General features: G+C 50.7%; 1 pseudogene; it reads left to right on the forward strand.

Moving 5' to 3' along the window:
- LOC139604931 (zinc finger protein 774-like) overlaps window positions 1–10,272 on the forward strand; it is a 239,435-nt pseudogene extending 229,163 nt beyond the window's left edge.
- Window positions 10,273–17,517: the final 7,245 nt, after the last annotated feature.

Consider the following 17,517-nt stretch of genomic DNA (forward strand, 5'->3'; position numbering starts at 1 on the left):
CCCTCGGGCCCGAGCCCGTTCCAGGGCTGTTCCTCATCGCCGGCTCTGCCCTCACGCAGCCCGGGGGGCCCTGAAAGCACGGGGCGAGGCCGTGCCGTGTGCAGAGCCCGCCCCCGGCTGCGATTGGTCGACGGTGCCGTCAGTCGTGGTTCTGGCGCGCTGATTGGTGGGAGCGGGGCGGGGCAGGCCCCGGTGGCGGCCTGAGGGCGGCTGTGGCTCGGCGGCGGCGCCATTGGCGGAGCGTGTGTGCGGGCCCGGGAGCGGCGGCAGCGGCCGGAGCGCGGTGAGGCGGCGGCGGAGCTGGGAGGCGGCCGCAGCGCAGGTGGGAGCCGCGCTGGGTTGTGCGGGTGCTCAGGGCTCGCCGCGGGCCTCGGGGGCGGCAGGGGGCTCAGGCGGGTTCGTTGTGCCGTGTCCGGCGCGTGTTGCCGCTGGCGTGAGGGCGCTGCGGGAGCGGCTGCCCGCGGTCTCCTTGCGGCCGCTGCCTCGGCAGGAGCCGCTGCCGGAGCAGCGCTGGCTCGGCCCGGTTCCTGTGGCTGGGACAGAGGCGGCTGCCCCGTGCCCGGGCTGTGCGGGGAAATTGACGTGGCCGGAGGTTTCTGTGCCCAGAGGAGACAGAGGAGTCCTGTACAAGTGACTTTATTGCTGAGCAGAGGGCGAGGCCGTGGGGCATTTGCCGTGCGCTCTCTGCCATTGCTGTAGTTCGCAGCCTCCTTTTTATCCTCATTTTCCCGGCCTCATCTCCCTCTCCTTTTGCTCACTGGCTGAGGTACTTGGAAGGTTCAGACTTCCACATCTGCCAACTTCATGTCCTCGTTAATGTGCACCCCAGTTTTGTACAACAGCCGATATTCATGGCTTTTTTAAGTCTTTGTTCTCGAAGTTCAGGCATTTAGCGGGACTTTCTGTGAGCAGCAGTCCATGTTAATTAGTAACATTTATTGAAGCTGGTGGTTTCGCCCGTTACTTCCTTATCTACGAGTCCCTGGCCCCTTGCTCAGCCGCTGAATGAGCTGCACTCTCAAGGTGTGGAGCACGGTAAAAAGGTGAGAGTTGCTGTAGCACATCAGAGCAGAAACAGCATTCGTTTAACCCATGGTCTGCCAGGGAGCCACAAAACCGTGTCCCATTCCCATTCTTTTCACGTTTGGACTGGTACATGAGCTGCTTTTTTGTTTCCGTTGTTTTTTTTTTTCACCACTTTTCCTTTGTCATCTATTTGCCAACAGCAGTTTGATTCATTTAGTTTTCCACAAACTCCTCTTTTTTCTGCTAACAGATGATCTGATCCCGTCCCATGGTGAAATGTTGTTTTCCTCATTTTAGTGGATTGCTCAGCAGGAAGGTCAGGAGCTGGAGCTGTCTGGTTGGTTATTCCGAGGGCAGCTTGTAATCTAATGATGCCATTGAAATGAGAAATGGGTTCTGTGGCTCCTGATATGAATAGGTTCGGGTTCCCAGGGGCTGGTGCATGGTGTTGTAGGATTTGTTCTGCTGGCCGTTCATCTTTTCTCCATTTTTGGCCGCTCTCTCCAGCCAGGGCTGCATCAATTGACTGCTTTTCTTTAATTAAATCATCAAATACTTAGATTCCCAACTGATTTCTCTGAATTTTTGGTAGCAAAAAAAATCCCCAGTGCTCTATTATACCCTGTATATAACACAGACAGGGACAGCACATGTTGGAGTGGGCAGAGGGATGATTCCCCCCCATTTATTTATAGTGAAGTTTTCCCAACATTCTCCATTTGCTGTTTCCCTGTGCAGCTTCACCCGTTTCTGCTGCAGGGTCAGATATCCTCACCCTGGGCTCTGCCTTGAGCTGTGCAAATTCCATCGGTGCAAGCAGGCAGAGCTTGGGGTGAGGGCAGAGGGAATCAGCCCAATTCCTGCCCCAGGCAAGAGACCCAGGTCCATTGTCCAGGCTTTGCCCAGCAGTGTTCATTTGCATTTCTAAAGCTCCTCTGCAGGCTGCCTGGAATGAAGCTTCTCTTCCAGGGCAGCCACCTCGTGAGTCACGTGTGGCCCCCCACAGAATCTGTTTTTTTTGCAAAAAGTATCAACTATTTACGAGTTAAAAGTATTATGGTAATGCTCTTCAATTTTGCAAAATGCAGTGTTAAAAACGCCAATCACTTGTTTTTAAAATTTTTAAAAGTTTAATAGGAATAAAATGGTTATAAAAATAGTAATACAATTAGAGTAATAATAATTTGGACAAACTGAATTAGGACAATATGAGACAATAAATACAAAGTGTTACAGATGTCCCGGTACCTTTTGCTGGACAGCACGAGTCTGAAAAAGGACACCCGTTTACAAAGGATTAACCCTTAAAAAACATAGCCTGTTGCATATTCATACACTTCATACATGATGCATAAATTCCATTCAAATACAGGATTCTGTCTGGTCATCCTCAGCTTCTTCCTCCAAATCCTAATAGCGCCTTCGAGGTGGGAAGAAGTTGGTTTCTTCTGATAAGAGGGCAATAAATTCTTCTCTGAAAGATGTAGGTGTCCTGTGGCTGCTATCTCGCTGTGAGTCCTTTCTTTTTAAAAAAGTATCCTGCATAGCATCGTTTCTATTTAAACAATTTTTATAATCTAAAACTATATTTAACACAGTACTTAAGAAAACTAATACAGCATTACTTTCTAAAACAACACATATAATATTCATTTTAATATTTGCAAAAAGCCAATAATAAAATACATGCATTTTTCACATGCAGCATAAAGGCGAACATGGAAGAACCCAGACCAAAAACTGATTCTCACAATTCTGTCCCAAACCCACCTGAAAATATAAAGTGTGAGTTTTATGAAAAATTTTTCTCATGTTGTAATTTTGTCACTGAAGGACAAAACCTCTCCAAGGGAAAACAAAAACTCTCCAAGAATCTCTTTAGTGTTAGAGAGTCAAGGCATTGCTTGGTTCTGGCCAGGATGTGCAACAGAAATAATTTCTTTCACAAATACCCTGGCTGTGCAGAGAAAATCATTCCATGGCATGTGAGTTTTACTAGATTTTTCCTAAACTTTGTGTAGTCTGAACCAATCTAAATCCCCAGCTTTAATGTTCATTGCTTCCATGTTGTGTAGGTTTTTAGTATTTGGTTTCCTGTTGGATCCGGATTTCTTCCCCTCTGCTGTGAATTCGGTCCACACTCCTGGATTTCCTTCTCAGCCTTTTCCAGACCAGGTGTCTCCAGCTGTGCCGGGGGCAGTGTCTGGGGTAGCTGTTGGTTGCTGTTTGCTGCTGGGCGTTGATGTTTTGTTGCTGGTCGTTATCTCTGTGGGTGTCTTTTGGGCTATTCCCAGTCTGTTGAGATGTTAAACTCATCTCCGTTGAGTGCTGTAACAGCCCTTAAATAAAACCTTTAAAATTCCTTTCCCCAAGGCAAAGGCAAACCAAGCCTGAGTTGAGAAAGAAGATTTAAAAGAACCAAAATGGGTGCATTTTGCAGCAATGCAGTCGCAGTCAGCCCAGAGTGTGGGTGTGAGTGAGCCCCAGAGTGGAATTGTGCCGTGGTGCTCCCCAGCAGCTGTGGCAGTGCAGGCCCAGCCAGCGCTGAAGCTGCAGCAGTGGCAGCAAGGCTTGGCCGCAGTGGCTGGAGGTGCCAGGGGAGGGTGGCCAGGATTTCCGAGGGTTTGAGCAGAGGATCTGTGGGCAGGCCCAGGGGCTTGGCCCGCTGTGGAGCCCTGGCTGCTGCTGCGTTGCCTTCAGGGCAGGCTCAGTGGGGGCTGCCATGGTCCTGCTGCAGGCGGGAAGTGCAAATCTCCGGGGCTTCAGAGCCCCTGAGGCCAGGCTGAGGGGTCCCCCCGTGTTCAGCTGTGCTGGTGGCTGTTTCTGGCCTCAGGGACACTTGGCATGGGCCCCTTGGCCACCAGTGGTGCTGCTTTGCACTCCTTAGGCAGGAGCCGATGTCCTGGCTGGGTGTTGGCACCAGCAAAGTGCCGGGGCAGGCTCTGTGCCAGCCCAGCTTCCTGTGGGAGAATCTACCTTGATCTCTGATCCAGTGGTGTCTGAAGCAGTCAGAATTGCTTTTGCCCCCCTGTTAGGTGCCATGGTGTCAGCAGAAGATATTGAAGACTTCCTGCTGAGGGCATTTCAGTGCCAGGCTCTTACAAGCACCCACAGCTCCTTGGGTTGAGCCGAGCATGGGGCGGTGACCTGCGCTTTGTCTGATTCCCCTTCCTTCCCTCCCCTGGAACAGGCTGTTGCTTTTAGACACCACTTGTCCTGGTTGCTTCAGAGTACTTTGGAGGGGTTCCATATCTAATTTTCCCTCTTTCTTTGGGGCTGCCCACACTTCTGGGTTCACTTCAGCATAGGCCTGGCCAGACATTTGACACAGAGGTGCAACAGAACTGGCCTCTGTATCAACTTATATAATATTAATTTGCGTTCCAAGCTTAGCAATCAAATCCCTTCCAAGTAAATCATGATAAGAATTAGGAGCAAACAAAATTCATGCATTTCAAATCCATCTCGGAAATCTGCTAACAGTGGTTGAATAAAACCATGCATCTTTCCCACTTATCCCCTCACTAATCAAACAAATGTTTTGCATTTTTCCCCCTTAGGTCTAAGCTTCAGAGTGGATTGAGAGGCCCCTGTGTCCATCAGGAGAGGCCTCCTCTCAATGCAGACCCACCTGAATGTTCTCAAGGGCTCCAGTGTGGAGGGTCCCTGGTGTGATGGGAGCTGTGTCAGCCCTGCCAATCCATGTCCATCAAGGGGTGGACTTGCTGGTCCTGAGGGTGCTGCTGTCTGTGCTTGCAGTGTCCTTGTGCCCTGCAGCTGGAGCCCTGATTCCTTGCCAGGGGCTGTTAGGGTGGGCTGTCCCCTGCCGAGGAGGGCAATGCCTCTGCGCCCGTGCCCTGGGTGCTGGGGCCCCCTTGGGCCCTGGGGCTGATCCCTCAGGGCCTGTAGGAACTCTGCCCTGGCCTTTGCCTTCAGCTTGGCCTTTTGCTGCTCCCTTCTTGCATTCACCTGCTGGGCCTTTGTGCCCAAGTGCTGCAGGGCCTTCTTCTGCCCCTCCTGCAGCCCCCGTCAGTGCCTGTGGGTGTTTGTCTTGCTTTACAAGACAGGTGTCTGCTTGGGAAGGCAGAAAAAGCCTCTCTTGGAATGGAGAATGCAAAGCCCCTCCCTCTTAATTTTTAGACTAGTGAAATCAAGGGGCTCTCAGGCAAAGCTATGGGAATAGGAATACCAGTTCTTTACTAGTGTGTAAATAAAGCAAACAAAGAACCACAGCTCCGGCAGTGCCAACAAACAGAGCCCGGAGCCAGTCCCGGCCTTTCGGCTGCGGCGCTTTCCCCTTGGGTGCAATTCCTGGCACGGCCGGCAGGGGCGCTGGTGGCTCCCGCGGGGCAGGGCAGCGCATCCCTGCCATGGGAACCTCTCTTAAGGGAAATAGAGCAATCCCTTCATCTAACTCTTTCACTTTTTTACCTTCTGTAGCCTTTCTCCCGTGTTTTGGGAAAGAATTTGGAGAGGGCTGCCTTTTAACTGAGCTCCTAGTGTTTCAATAAGGTGCTTCCTGTAGAGAGAGAGAGTTTCCCTGTACAGCTGGAGCTGTGGTTACCAAGGGGATGTAACTCAGAGCAGGCCGGGGTCAGGGGAGGATATCCCGCCTAGGCTCGGTGGGAGTGTGGGCAGGGTCTGCTGCCGGAATCGGCAGAGGGGGATCTTCCCGTGGAGACCGAGCCGGAGCGTGGGCAGCCCCCACATGGCTTATGGCGGCTGATCCGGCAGCTCCCGGCAGAGAAAAGGCAGGTGGGAGACCCCGGCAGCAGCAGCGGCGGTGCCCAGCGCAGCTGGCACGGGCAGGGCAGCCGGGGATGGGATGGCTGGGACCCGCCCTCGGTGCGGTCGGCGCGGTGACCTCGGCCCACGCGGCAGGACAGAGCAACCCCCATCTTCCCCAGCATGGCCGGCAGAGCGGCCGCGGGCCGGGCAGTGGGAGCAGGGCACACAAATCCACCGCCAGCGCCGGGGCAGGTGGAGCTGCCCTGGGCAGTGAGCCCGCACCTGGGATGGAAACCGGGGCAGGCGGAGCTGAGGCGGGCAGCGAGCCGGGACCCGGGACAGGCGCCTCGGCCGCGAACGGAGGGGGCAAGGCCTGGAAAGGATCCCACTCTCTTTCTGATTTTTCCTCTTGTTCCCCTCCCTTTCATTTCCCCTTTTTATTTTCCAGTTTTGTCTCGGGTGTTGGTGATACTTTAAAGATTTTTATTCTCCTAAAATCTCTTGTCTAACATATGGCATATTCTCTTTCTTCTTGATTAAATATTTTTTTTTACAAATAAATCCAGAGCCTAACAAATCTTAACTTCTGCTTGGATACTTTGAAATGGTCGACGAGCTAACTCACGACCTCCTAATGTTGTTTTTCTCATCACCTTTTTATTTATCCTTTGGCAAATTAAGCATCTTTCAGTAACTTGCTTTGCTCCTCCAAAAATCCCAGTGCACCCATAGTTCCTTAAAAAATGATCACACAAAGCTTGATTACCCCAGTGGGTTTTCTGATGCATGTCTTCTAATATTTTCCTAGTAAGCCCATTTTATTAAGTAATTGTCTTCCATCAAGAAGTTTCAATTTCCTTGATTTATCTTGTTCACTTCCTATCTTGTTTGATTCTTTTTTCTCGTCTTCCGTAACCTTTGGAATTTCCAGTTTTTCCTGGTTTGGAGTTAATATTAACATAACTCTTTCAGCTCCATTTTCTGCTGCATCCTTAGCTTTGTGATGTGCCCCCAGTTTGCACAGTTTGCCTCTCCTTTGGCCCGGGCCGGGTTCCCCCCGCCTGCAGCGGCTGGGAGCAGCCGAGAGCCCCGCGTTGCCCATCCCGACCTGTCCCGGCTCCATCGCCGCTCCTGCCGTGGGCTGCGAGGGCTGCGGGAACGGGCACCGAGGGTGTGGCTGCTGCTGGGGGAGGAGGAGGAGGCAGGGAAGGGCAGGGATGGAGGGGGAGGAGCAGGTGGAGATAAAACAGAGCAGAAGGAGGAGGGAGGGGGAATGGAGGAGGAGGAGCAGGAGGAAGAGGAAGAGGAGGGATAAAGGCGGATGGAGGCTGAGCTGAGGGAGCCAGGCCGTCGATCCCTGCCTGAATTCGCAGCCCCCACCTGTGGGATCATCTCCCCCCCGCCATGGCTCCGGTGAGCGGGGAGGGGGAGCTCGGCCCGGATATCCCGGGGGGTCCCTGGGTTGGGTTTTTGGGGGGATGTTTGGAGAATGAAGAAGTCCAAGGCTGAGCGGAAAAGGCCCCTTGGGGGGACATCGGGGGGTGGCGGTGGCGGCTGCCGGCAGAGGCAGCCTGGAGGAGCAGAGCCCTGTGTGCCCCAGGAGCCCAAAGTGGGGAGCCCAGAGAGGGGGGAGCGCCGCCATTGGCGGGAGCCTCAAGAGCCTGGAGAGGGGCAGGGGGGACTCCTTGGAGCCGCTGCAGCCCAGAGCAGAGAATGAGGGGAGAAGGGAGCCCGGGAGCCCAAAGTGCCCCGGCATCCCGAAATGGGGAGAGCGAAGCGGGGGGAGCTTTTGGGATTGCTGGGACTGCCAGCAGCCTGGGCAGGGCAGGCACCGAGGAGAAGGGGGACCCCCAATCCAAGCGTGACCCCAGCAGCTGGGACAGGGGGGGACCCCAGAACTTGAGAGAGGAGGGACCAGAGACAGGGAACTCCTGGGAGGCTTTTTCAGGGCTGAGTCTTGGTGTTTGGGAGGTTTTTCGGGAGCCCAGATGGCCGGTGACTTGTAGAGATGGAGTCGGGCAGAGGGACCTTCAAATTCAATGTGCTCATCCCTTGTTTTTCCTCAAACCAGGATTTCCCATTGCCAACTCCTGGGAGGCTGCGAGGAAGAGGAAGATGCCTTGGGACACTGAGGCAGGTGAGGAGGAAGTCAGTGTCTCTGGAATGCTTAAAATCAGAGGGTTTTGGGAAAGCTGCAAAAGACAAGCCTCAGAGACAGTAGAACTGATTAGAGCTTTGCTGCAGCCATAAGATTGGTTAGTAGAAAAATTCTATAAGAATTAGAAAGTAGGGAGAAATAGAACAATGGTCTGTGCATTAACACTTATCTAGAATAACTCCCTAACCTGCAGAAAAGTATATCTAGCAGGATATTAGGAAGTTCCAAGCTTAATAATGGAGCTCTGTGCATTGTGTTTTAAGGCTCACAAGCAGGTATTGTATTTGAAATAAGGGAGCATTGTTTTAACCGTCAATGTGCTTATAGTGCTTGGATAGAACTACTGTCAGTATGCCTTTGCTTTGCGTGATTGGTCAAAAACCTTTTAAAGTAAGTTTTAACATGAAGTTCTTTGTCTGCTACCTGCGATGTGAGCTACTGGCATCTTCCCATTGTCATAACCAAGTAATGAGACTGATGCTGGGGAATAAAAATAGCTCAGGACACGTTCCTAGCAGTCCCGTCCTGTTTGTGATTTGTGCACTGCCCCGAGCTGGCGATGAGTGCCCCTTTCCCCCCTGTGCTGCTCCATCTCCCAGCCCAGCAGGGCCCCCGGCTGCAGCTCAGCCCTGGGGGGATCTCCTTGCCCTTGTGTGTGGCACGGAGGCAAATCCCATGCTGTCCTTGTCCTTCCTCCCCCAGAGCAGGAGCTGAGCATGGAGAGCCGGGAGGACAAATGCCCGCGGCAGAACCTGGTGGCAGAGGCCGTTTTGAGCGGCTCCACGGCGCAGGAAGCCAACGGGGAGGAAAAGCCCCAGAGCTGCCGCACGAGGAGGGGCTGCAAACGCAGATGGCGGGGATGGGAGGGGGAAAGAGCCAGCCTGGGCCGGGAAGGCGGCCGGAGATGGAGCCAGAGCTCGGAGCTGGTGCTCCATGAGCAGCTCCATGATGGGGAGAAGCCCCACACGTGCGTGGAGTGTGGGAAGAGCTTCAGGTGGAACTGCTACCTGATCAGGCACCAGAGGATCCACACTGGGGAGAAGCCCTACGAGTGTGGGGAGTGTGGGAAGAGCTTCAGCCGCAGCTCCAGCCTGATCAGCCACCAGAGGACCCACACTGGGGAGAGGCCCTACGAGTGTGGGGAGTGTGGGAAGAGCTTTAGGTGCAGCTCCAGCCTGATCAGGCACCAGAGGATCCACACTGGAGAAAGGCCGTACAAGTGTTCCGAGTGTGGGATGTGCTTCAGCCGCAGCTCCAACCTGATCAAGCACCAGGGGACCCACACTGGGGAGAGGCCCTATGAGTGTTCCAAGTGTGGGAAGAGGTTTCTGACCAGCTCCCATCTCCTCCGGCACTATCAGAGTCACACAGAGGAGAGGCCCTTCGAATGCCCTGAGTGTGGGAAGGGATTCAAGTACAACTCCAACCTCATCACTCATCAGCGCATCCATACTGGGGAACGGCCCTACGAGTGTGATAAATGCAGGAAGAGGTTTCAGACCAACTCCCATCTCCTCCTGCACTATTGGATTCACAGAGAGGAGAGGCCCTTCCAGTGCCCTGACTGTGGGAAGGGATTCAAGCACAACTCCACCCTCATCACACACCGGCGCACCCACACAGGGGAGAGGCCCTACGAGTGTCCCCAGTGTGGGAAGAGCTTCTCCTGCAGCTCTCACTTAACCCGACACCAACGGAGGCACCGGTAAGGGAAGCCCTGCGAGTGCCCCGAGTGCGGGCAGAGCTTCGTGCGCTGCTCCAGCTCCATCCCCCACTGGAGGAGGCACTTTGGGCACAGCCCTGGTCACTCACATTCCCTGTGATCCATGTTGGGAGCACACGTGGCTGCTTCTCCTTTTGGTTTGGCCTTAATTTTCCTCTGCTTCACCTTCATTCTTTAAAAACACCCCAGACTAGGTTAAATGAAGGAAATTGATTGAATATATCTGAAGTTCCATAGTTTCTCAGTTGTTTTAGAGGGAATTCCGGATTTGGGGACAGGTTCTTTGTGGAGTGCTGCTGTTGCTATGAGGCAGGAATTTGATCTCACCCTTCTTGTGTTGCTAAGAGCTCCTCCCCTGACCCAAACCCCAACTCCACCCTTGGGATACCCTGTAAAAACTCCATGGCCCTGCTTTTGTCCTGTCTTTGGGGGGTAAGAAATGGATTCCCAAAGGATCAGCCTTTTTCCCCCTGGATTCCCAGAGGATCAGCCCTTTTCCCTCTGGATTCCCAAATGATGAGCCTCATTGTCCACTGGATTCCCAGAGGATTCTGACTCTCTCACTCTTTTTTTTTGTTTGTACTACTGCATTTGTATTTTCAATTTTTCCTAATAAAGAACTGTATTTCTACTCCCATATCGTTGCCTGAGAGCCCCTTAATTTCAAAATCAATTCGAATTTTTATAGTTGTTTATTCTTAATAATAATAATAATAATAATAATAATAATAATAATAATAATAATAATAATATTTTTTTTCCTGAAGGGAGCGGGTTTACATTTTCCATTTCAGTGGAGGCTCCTGAAATGGGGAGACACCCCCAAGGACGGGCCATGTAAAATAGTTCCTGAAATATGTAAATTAGGTAATGGATATGCATAAGGCTTTAAGAATATGCAACAGGCTGATGGAATTAAAACCAGATTAATTAAGAGGTGTCCCCGAAAATAAATGGGGCATCTTGGTGGCCATAACAATCTTTGCTCGATGTTCCTGGTCTCCCATGACATCAGCCTGTTGCATATTCATAGACCCTCATGCATATCCATAAACTCATTACATATTCCAGGAACAAAATTGCCTTCATCCCTTTTGGAGGTCCCACCCCCCTCCCATCTCAATTTGGGGTGTCCCATCCACCTCCCAGCTCAGTTTTTGGATCCCATACCCCTCCCAGCTTACTTTAGGGGTCCCACCCCCCTCCCACCGCGCTTTGGGGGTCCCATCCTCCTCCCAGCTCAATTCTGGGGTCCCACCCCTGTCTTTTCTCCACCCTCCCTCCCCCCCCTTTCAGATCATTCCCCCAGTCCCCTCCCCCGTGTTTGGCTTTGGGGGCTCCAGGCCCCTCCTGCTCCGTTTTGGGGTCGCGACCCCGTTTTGCATTAATTTGGGGTCCCCAGCCCATCCCCAGGGTCACCTTCTCCCCCTCCCCAAATTGCGCTCCTGGCAACTGATGACTCATCAGCGAGACACGCTCTGATTGGCTGGAAATTACCCCGCGCGGTCTGTGAGTGTTTACCGCAGTGAGAGGCCTTGGTCTGTGCCTGGCAACTGATGAGTCAGAGTCGAGCCGGGCGCTGATTGGCTGAAAATCGCTGAGCGGGGCCAGTGCTCTGAGTTTCTGCCCAGTGAGTGGATCGTCATCAGTGCCGCGCATTCTGATTGGTCGGGATCTGTTTTGGGGTGGGGACGGGAGGAACTGGTGTTACTTGGGGTTTTTTTGGGTTTATTTAGGGTTTGTTTGGGGTTTATTTGCGGCTATTTATTGACTATTTGGGGTTTATCTTAGGCTTTACTTGGTTTATTTCTGTTTATTTGGGTTTATTTGGAGATATTTGGGTTTATTTGAAAGTATTTGTGTTTATTTGGGCTTATTTGGAATTATTTGAGGTTCTTTGGGTTTATCTTGGTGTATATGGCATTTTTTTAGGTGTAATTGAAATCCGATTTGGGGCTTTAGGGGATTTTTTGGGTGTTTTTTTTTGTTTTTATGGGGTTATTTGGATTTTTTCGGGCTTATTTAGGGGACTTTTCGGTATTGTTTGGTTTTTTTAGGGGTTATTTGGGGTTTATTTCGAGTGCTTTGGGGTGTTTTGGGTTATTTGGGGTCATGTGGGGTCAAAAAATCCGGGAATGTTTCTCCTGCAAAAATATGGGAATTTTTCCATAAAAATCTGAGAGTTTTTCTCCAAAAAACTGGAAACGTTCCCCTAAAAATCCCGGACTTTTTCCAGCCAATAGCGGCGCGCCCCGGCCCCAAACATCCAATCACCGCGCTTCATCTCCCTAATTAACAAATCACGGCGCATCCCGCCCCAAACCAACCAATCACGGCGAGTCTCCCCTCAGGCACAGCGGCCTCCCCGTGTGCCGATCCAACCAATCACTGCACGCCTCCCCTCAGACACACCCGCCTCTCACATGCCGAACCAACCAATCACCGCAGGTCTCCCCTCAGCTACTCCCGCCTCTTTCGAGCTAAACCAACCAATCATCGTGTGTCTCCCCTCGCCAAAGCACGCCTCCCCCAGCCCTCTCCTGTCAATCACCACGTCCTCTACGAAACCAACCAATCACCAGGCGTCTCCTCTCAGCAACTCCCACCCTCCCCGCGCCCGCTCCCGCCAATCAGAGCCGAGCCCAAATCGGCGCCCCCTGACCCCGGGCCCGGGCATGGAGCGGGAGCCCCCCCCCACCGCCGCCCCCCGGGACCCCCTCAGGGACCCCCGGGAGCCGCCCCGGGCTCGGGCGGGTCCTGCGGGAGGCGCTGGAGAGAGCGGGGGAGGCGCTGGGAGAGGACGGGGGGCTCCGGGAGCTGCTGAGGAAGCGCAGGAACAGGTGAGGGGTCCTGGAGGGGTCGTGAGGGGAATTTGGGGAGGGGTCTTGAGGACGTTTGGGGGGCATTTGGGGAGGATCTGGGGGGGAACTTGAGGGGGTTTTAGCGGGGTCTGGGGGTGCTGTGGGGGCTTTGGAGGGGAATTTAGGGAGGGGTCCTCGGAGGGTGTCATGATCCGTCCTCACAGACGGGTTTCGTGATGGTTCGTGGATTTGATCTCAGGGTGCAAAAAGAACCGACACGGTACAAGGGGGTTTGCAATGATAATCGAAACAAATGCACCTTTATTGAATGACCACAGCAAAATGCGATAGAGGGATTAAGGGAGAGAAAAAGATAGAGGAAGAGAGAGACAAAAGAGAGAGAGAGAGAGAGAAAGAGGGGGATAGAGCTACCAAACGTAGAGACGAAGTCCTTTGGTCCAGTCCAGTTGAGGATCCGCCTGTTACATCGGGGAAATCTCGAAGTCTCTGGCTAACTCAGAGGTTTTTATTATGATAACTCTATTGGAAATTGCTGGGGAGGGGGAAACAGATACAATAAGGAATAGATGTAACAGGTAGTCCATGTTCTCAGCAGTAAACGAGAGCCATTGTGTTCTTGGTCCAGCGGTCACAACCTGCAGGCAAACATCTCGCTTTGGTCAGCTTGCCTCCCCCACACACCTGCCCCGGGCTGGGGGTTTCAGTCCCAGTCCTTGGAAGGAGCAGAGGGGCCTTTTCACATGGGGCTTTCATGTCTCAGTCCTTGATGGAGAGGCTCCTTACATCTCAGTCTGTCTGTCACGGTGGTTGTAAAACAGGTGAGGGTCTTCTGTGGGGGGACCACCCAGAACTCAGGAGAAGTCCAGCCAGGCCGAGAGGTGGGACAGCTCCCAAGGCTGTTGTTGCACAAAGGGCACGGTGCCCCCTTCTTCTTCTCATTGGGCTCAGTGTAGCACACAGCAAACAACACCTGTGCAAACAATGGCTCGGCAACGCTCTCAGGTCTCAGGCACATGACTTTCTCCTTTGGAGCCAGAGATTTAAGACAGGGGGGGTCTTCTCTTCACTGGTCCCCCAGGGACGATTGTGAGGCAGATGAGGGAAAATTTGGACAGACTCTCACACGACCCTGTGACGCACGATTGTCTTGAAGGATCTTCATCAGCAGAACTCTGGAGTGTCGCTGGTGGGTCTGCAGAACTCGCCGTATGTTGGTAGTATAACCCGGAAAAATAGGTGTCGTGAACGGCGGAGGAATTGCAGCACACAATATGCGTGGATGACAAATCCCAAAGTTTATTGAAAACTCACACATATTTATATTGGTGTTAATGAAGCTTATACGTATTGCAAAAGCTGAGCTCATTATTGGTTAAAGCACACTTAGATCAACACCTACTTCTATCTTCTAATGATTATTTCGTTTTTATGTTTGCATTCTTCTAGCTTCTCTACCTAGGATATCTACATTTTCTGGCAAGCAATTTTCTCCCCCGTCTTCCCGTTTCAGCGAAGGTCACTATGACCTTTGTCAGTGATTGGACACTGGTTACATAATTCCCAGCTTGTTTCCCCTATCCTTATCCATCGGTATCACATCGAAATGTCCTTTCTCAGCTAACCAATTATCCAAAAAGCTCTCTACAAATAGGGACTACAAAAAGAGAGGAAACAGAGAAAGAGAGAAGGAAAAGAAAGGATAGGAAAAGGAGGGGAAAAAGGGAAACAATAAACAAACATAATTAATATTGATTATCTGCAGCAGTGCAACTCGATTGTCAGCGTCCGGCTAGCTACCAGCACTGCTAGCAGCACGAGGGGGCACTTCTCCCGAGAGCTGGCTTCGGGATAGTGCCTAAGGCAGTGCCCAGCTTGCAGCTGTAGGCACACCTTGTGCAGGATGGAGTCTAGTAAAGGCTGCAACCAGCGGAAAGATGGTGGCAGACTCCAACTGTGGCTTAATCCAGGCTTTAATGAATCCCAGAGGGACCGACAGGAGAAGACGAGGGGGAGGGGATGACAGCAAGTTTTTAAGGGGTAGGGAGAACAAGGGAGGTGCCAGGCATTGGGCCAATGGGGGTGTAGTGGGGAGTGGGGTCCAAGGGATTGACACGTGGGCAACACCAACGGGAAACATTCTGGGGAGGGGCCCCGGTCCCTAAGCCAACCATCGAACTCCCCTGCTGGAACATTCTAGCAGTAAGGGTGGGGAGTGAGAGTGATTGGCAGGGTACTGGGGAGGGATCAGAAGAAAAGATACAAGGGTTTCCAGGGAAACCAGGGCGGAGTTTAGGGGATACATTGTTGGCTGAGGTGGAGCCAGGAAGACAGACAGCTCCAAAGGCGGGAAGGGAGAACTGGGGCAGAACCATTTTCAGACAGAAGGGGATTGGAACAAACCAAACTAATAACTTAACAAAACACACTGCAACAATTATCATAACAATTTTCACAAATGGTTGAATAATTAAAACAATGTTACTTTTATAACAATTTTCAAATGGTTAAACCAAGTCACAAATAATCAAAAGCAAAAGCAATCAACAAATCATAATACAAGCATTAACTTTAAAAAATTATTTTCTAAAACAATTCACTAAAAATCGAAAGTAATTCCCACAAAATCAAATGGAAATTAGGATTATTCCAAAACACATATGCTTCATTCATAATTGCCTTGTGTCAAAGGCTTGGGGATGTTCACAGTGCATGGGACATCAGCCAAGTTGTGTGCATTAACTATAGACGTCAATCTTGTCAGCTGTTTCATTCTCCAATTCATAACGAATGGGACTGCTGATAAAATAAAACCAAGCAGAATTGGTATCAAAAGGATAACAATGGGATGACACAGACTGCTCAGGACACCCGTGGCAGTAGGAGACCACCTAAAAGAGTATCCCACCCCCTGTGCTCGGCATCTTTCTCCACCCTTTCCATGACATGGGGTATCTGTCTCACATTGTGATGAACAGTCACCAGGGCTTTCTGTGCGTTTTTCTCAATCTTCTCAAGGATTTCAACTAAGTCTCGATGGAGCAGCAGTTGTCTTACCAAAGTGAGATCCATCCCCATAGGAGTAGGCATCAGTTTGTGAATCAGTGTGTAGTTGGATTGCAATGGGTAGTGAGAGGTAACTGGAGCTTCATAAGAGAAATCCCATCCTGAAATCTTGGTAAAGTTACAAGCACAGAAAGTTGAAAGATTTTTAGTATCTACTACGACGTTTTCTACAAATACAAAATGACAAGCAGTTCTAAGCATGCACATCTATTGCCTATGTATATAAGGACTGTTTCAGAAGTCTCATTAGGATGAATTTCAAAATGACAGATATTTTGCTTTGTGTCTAAACAAATGTCTTGAGCTATGATTGCATTGCTTTCACAGATGAGCCCTTGTTGTTCTCGGACAATACAAGATTCCAAATTAACAGTTTGCCATTTCTCACCAATTTGACGGGCCCATTCTCTATGGGATAGAGAACAGCTCCGCTGTAATTCAGTTCTAATGCTATAACAGGGAAAATCAAATGCTCTGAGGCCTTGTGTATGGTTAACACAAAAGCTGTGGCTGTATTTGCAATGGGCTCATAGGTAAAATTCACCAGGTTCCACCAGGATTGGAATTCTCTTTCAAAGTCAGTGGCACTGTCCCAAATTATTTTCCGAATTTCAGTGGGAAAAGTGCCTTCTTCACCTTCTCTTATAATTGAGGCAGCAACTGACTGCATCCACAATTGTGCCTGGATACAGCTGAGAGCCAAAGAAACGTTGTTTTGTGTAGCACTGAGTGCATCAATTATCAATTTGTGATCATTTACATTTACCTTTTCCCAAGCCAACCACAAACAACCCCCCTTCCCAGGCAGTGTACCTTTTTTCAGTATCTCTGAAACCACGGGAATAAAAACCAACAGGCTTTGTCGGACCCTCAGGACCCCGCTGCCATATATGAACGGAAAGCTGTGAGGAGGCAAATCCGTATTCCAGCTGAAAGGGATCTGTGGGATGGACAGGGTCCAGTGCTTGGTGAGCTGTCACTTCAAAAATCAGTAATTGCAATGTTTCCTCCTGAAAAGAAGTCCAATCCCATTTTATTCTTTTTCTCAGCAAGACATAAAGGGGAACAAAAGGGTCATTCTGGTTCCTGAGAGGTTTATCTGGTCTTTCTATAGGAGACATAGCTACTGTGGTTTTCTGAAGGAGAATTGCTGTAGGTTTAAGTGTTCCTGGAAGCCCTTGAATGAGAGCTCATATTTTCAGGCTTTACAGGTGATTGCATTGGTGACTCAAAACCAGGAATTTGTTGGATCCGTGGAAGAAATGCGGCACTCAATCTGCATGATCAGCAAGTCTCCAACTTTATTGATAGCTCACACATATTTATATTGGTGTTAATGTGGCTTATACATATTGCAAAGCTGAGCTCATTATTGGTTAATTACTTATCGTCAACCATGCCTACTTCTATATTCTTCTGGTTATTTTGTTACTACTTCTACATTCTTGTGGTTATTCTGATGAAACTATCCTCATATTTTTGGAAAGAGATCCTCTCCTCTATCCAGTTGTTGCACCAAGGGCACAATGTCCCTGTCAGTGGTTGGACACTGACTGCTGAATCCTAGACTTGCCTCCTTCTAACTTAACCAACGCTATTATGTCGACGTGACCTTTCTCAGCTGGCCAACTGTCCACAAAGCTCTCCACACTGGAGTGGTTAACTGGAAACCTACAGGTAGAATCAGGCTTTGGTATTGATGGATGGCTCAAATCTTCAGGCCTGGGATCATGGTTATGCTCTATTGTTAAAGTCAGCATTATAGTGGGCATTATAGCTTTGTTAGTAGTATTAATTTTGCTGTGTTTTTGCATATGCCTACAGAACATGGTGCAAAAGATGGTATCTGCTGCATTTAATCCGACCATGCTTGTTCAACAGAAAAACAGGGGAAATGTGGAGAGCTTTGTGGAAGCCGAGCCCCAGCGCCAGGAAGACGAAGCCCAAGACGAAGCCCCCGATGCCCGTCAGCATCTTGCTGCGGGCGGCGTCCGGCG

Source organism: Agelaius tricolor, unplaced genomic scaffold (assembly GCF_023055355.1).
Source record: "Agelaius tricolor isolate 1412-34295 unplaced genomic scaffold, bAgeTri1.0.p SCAF_57, whole genome shotgun sequence".
NCBI lineage: Eukaryota > Metazoa > Chordata > Aves > Passeriformes > Icteridae > Agelaius > Agelaius tricolor.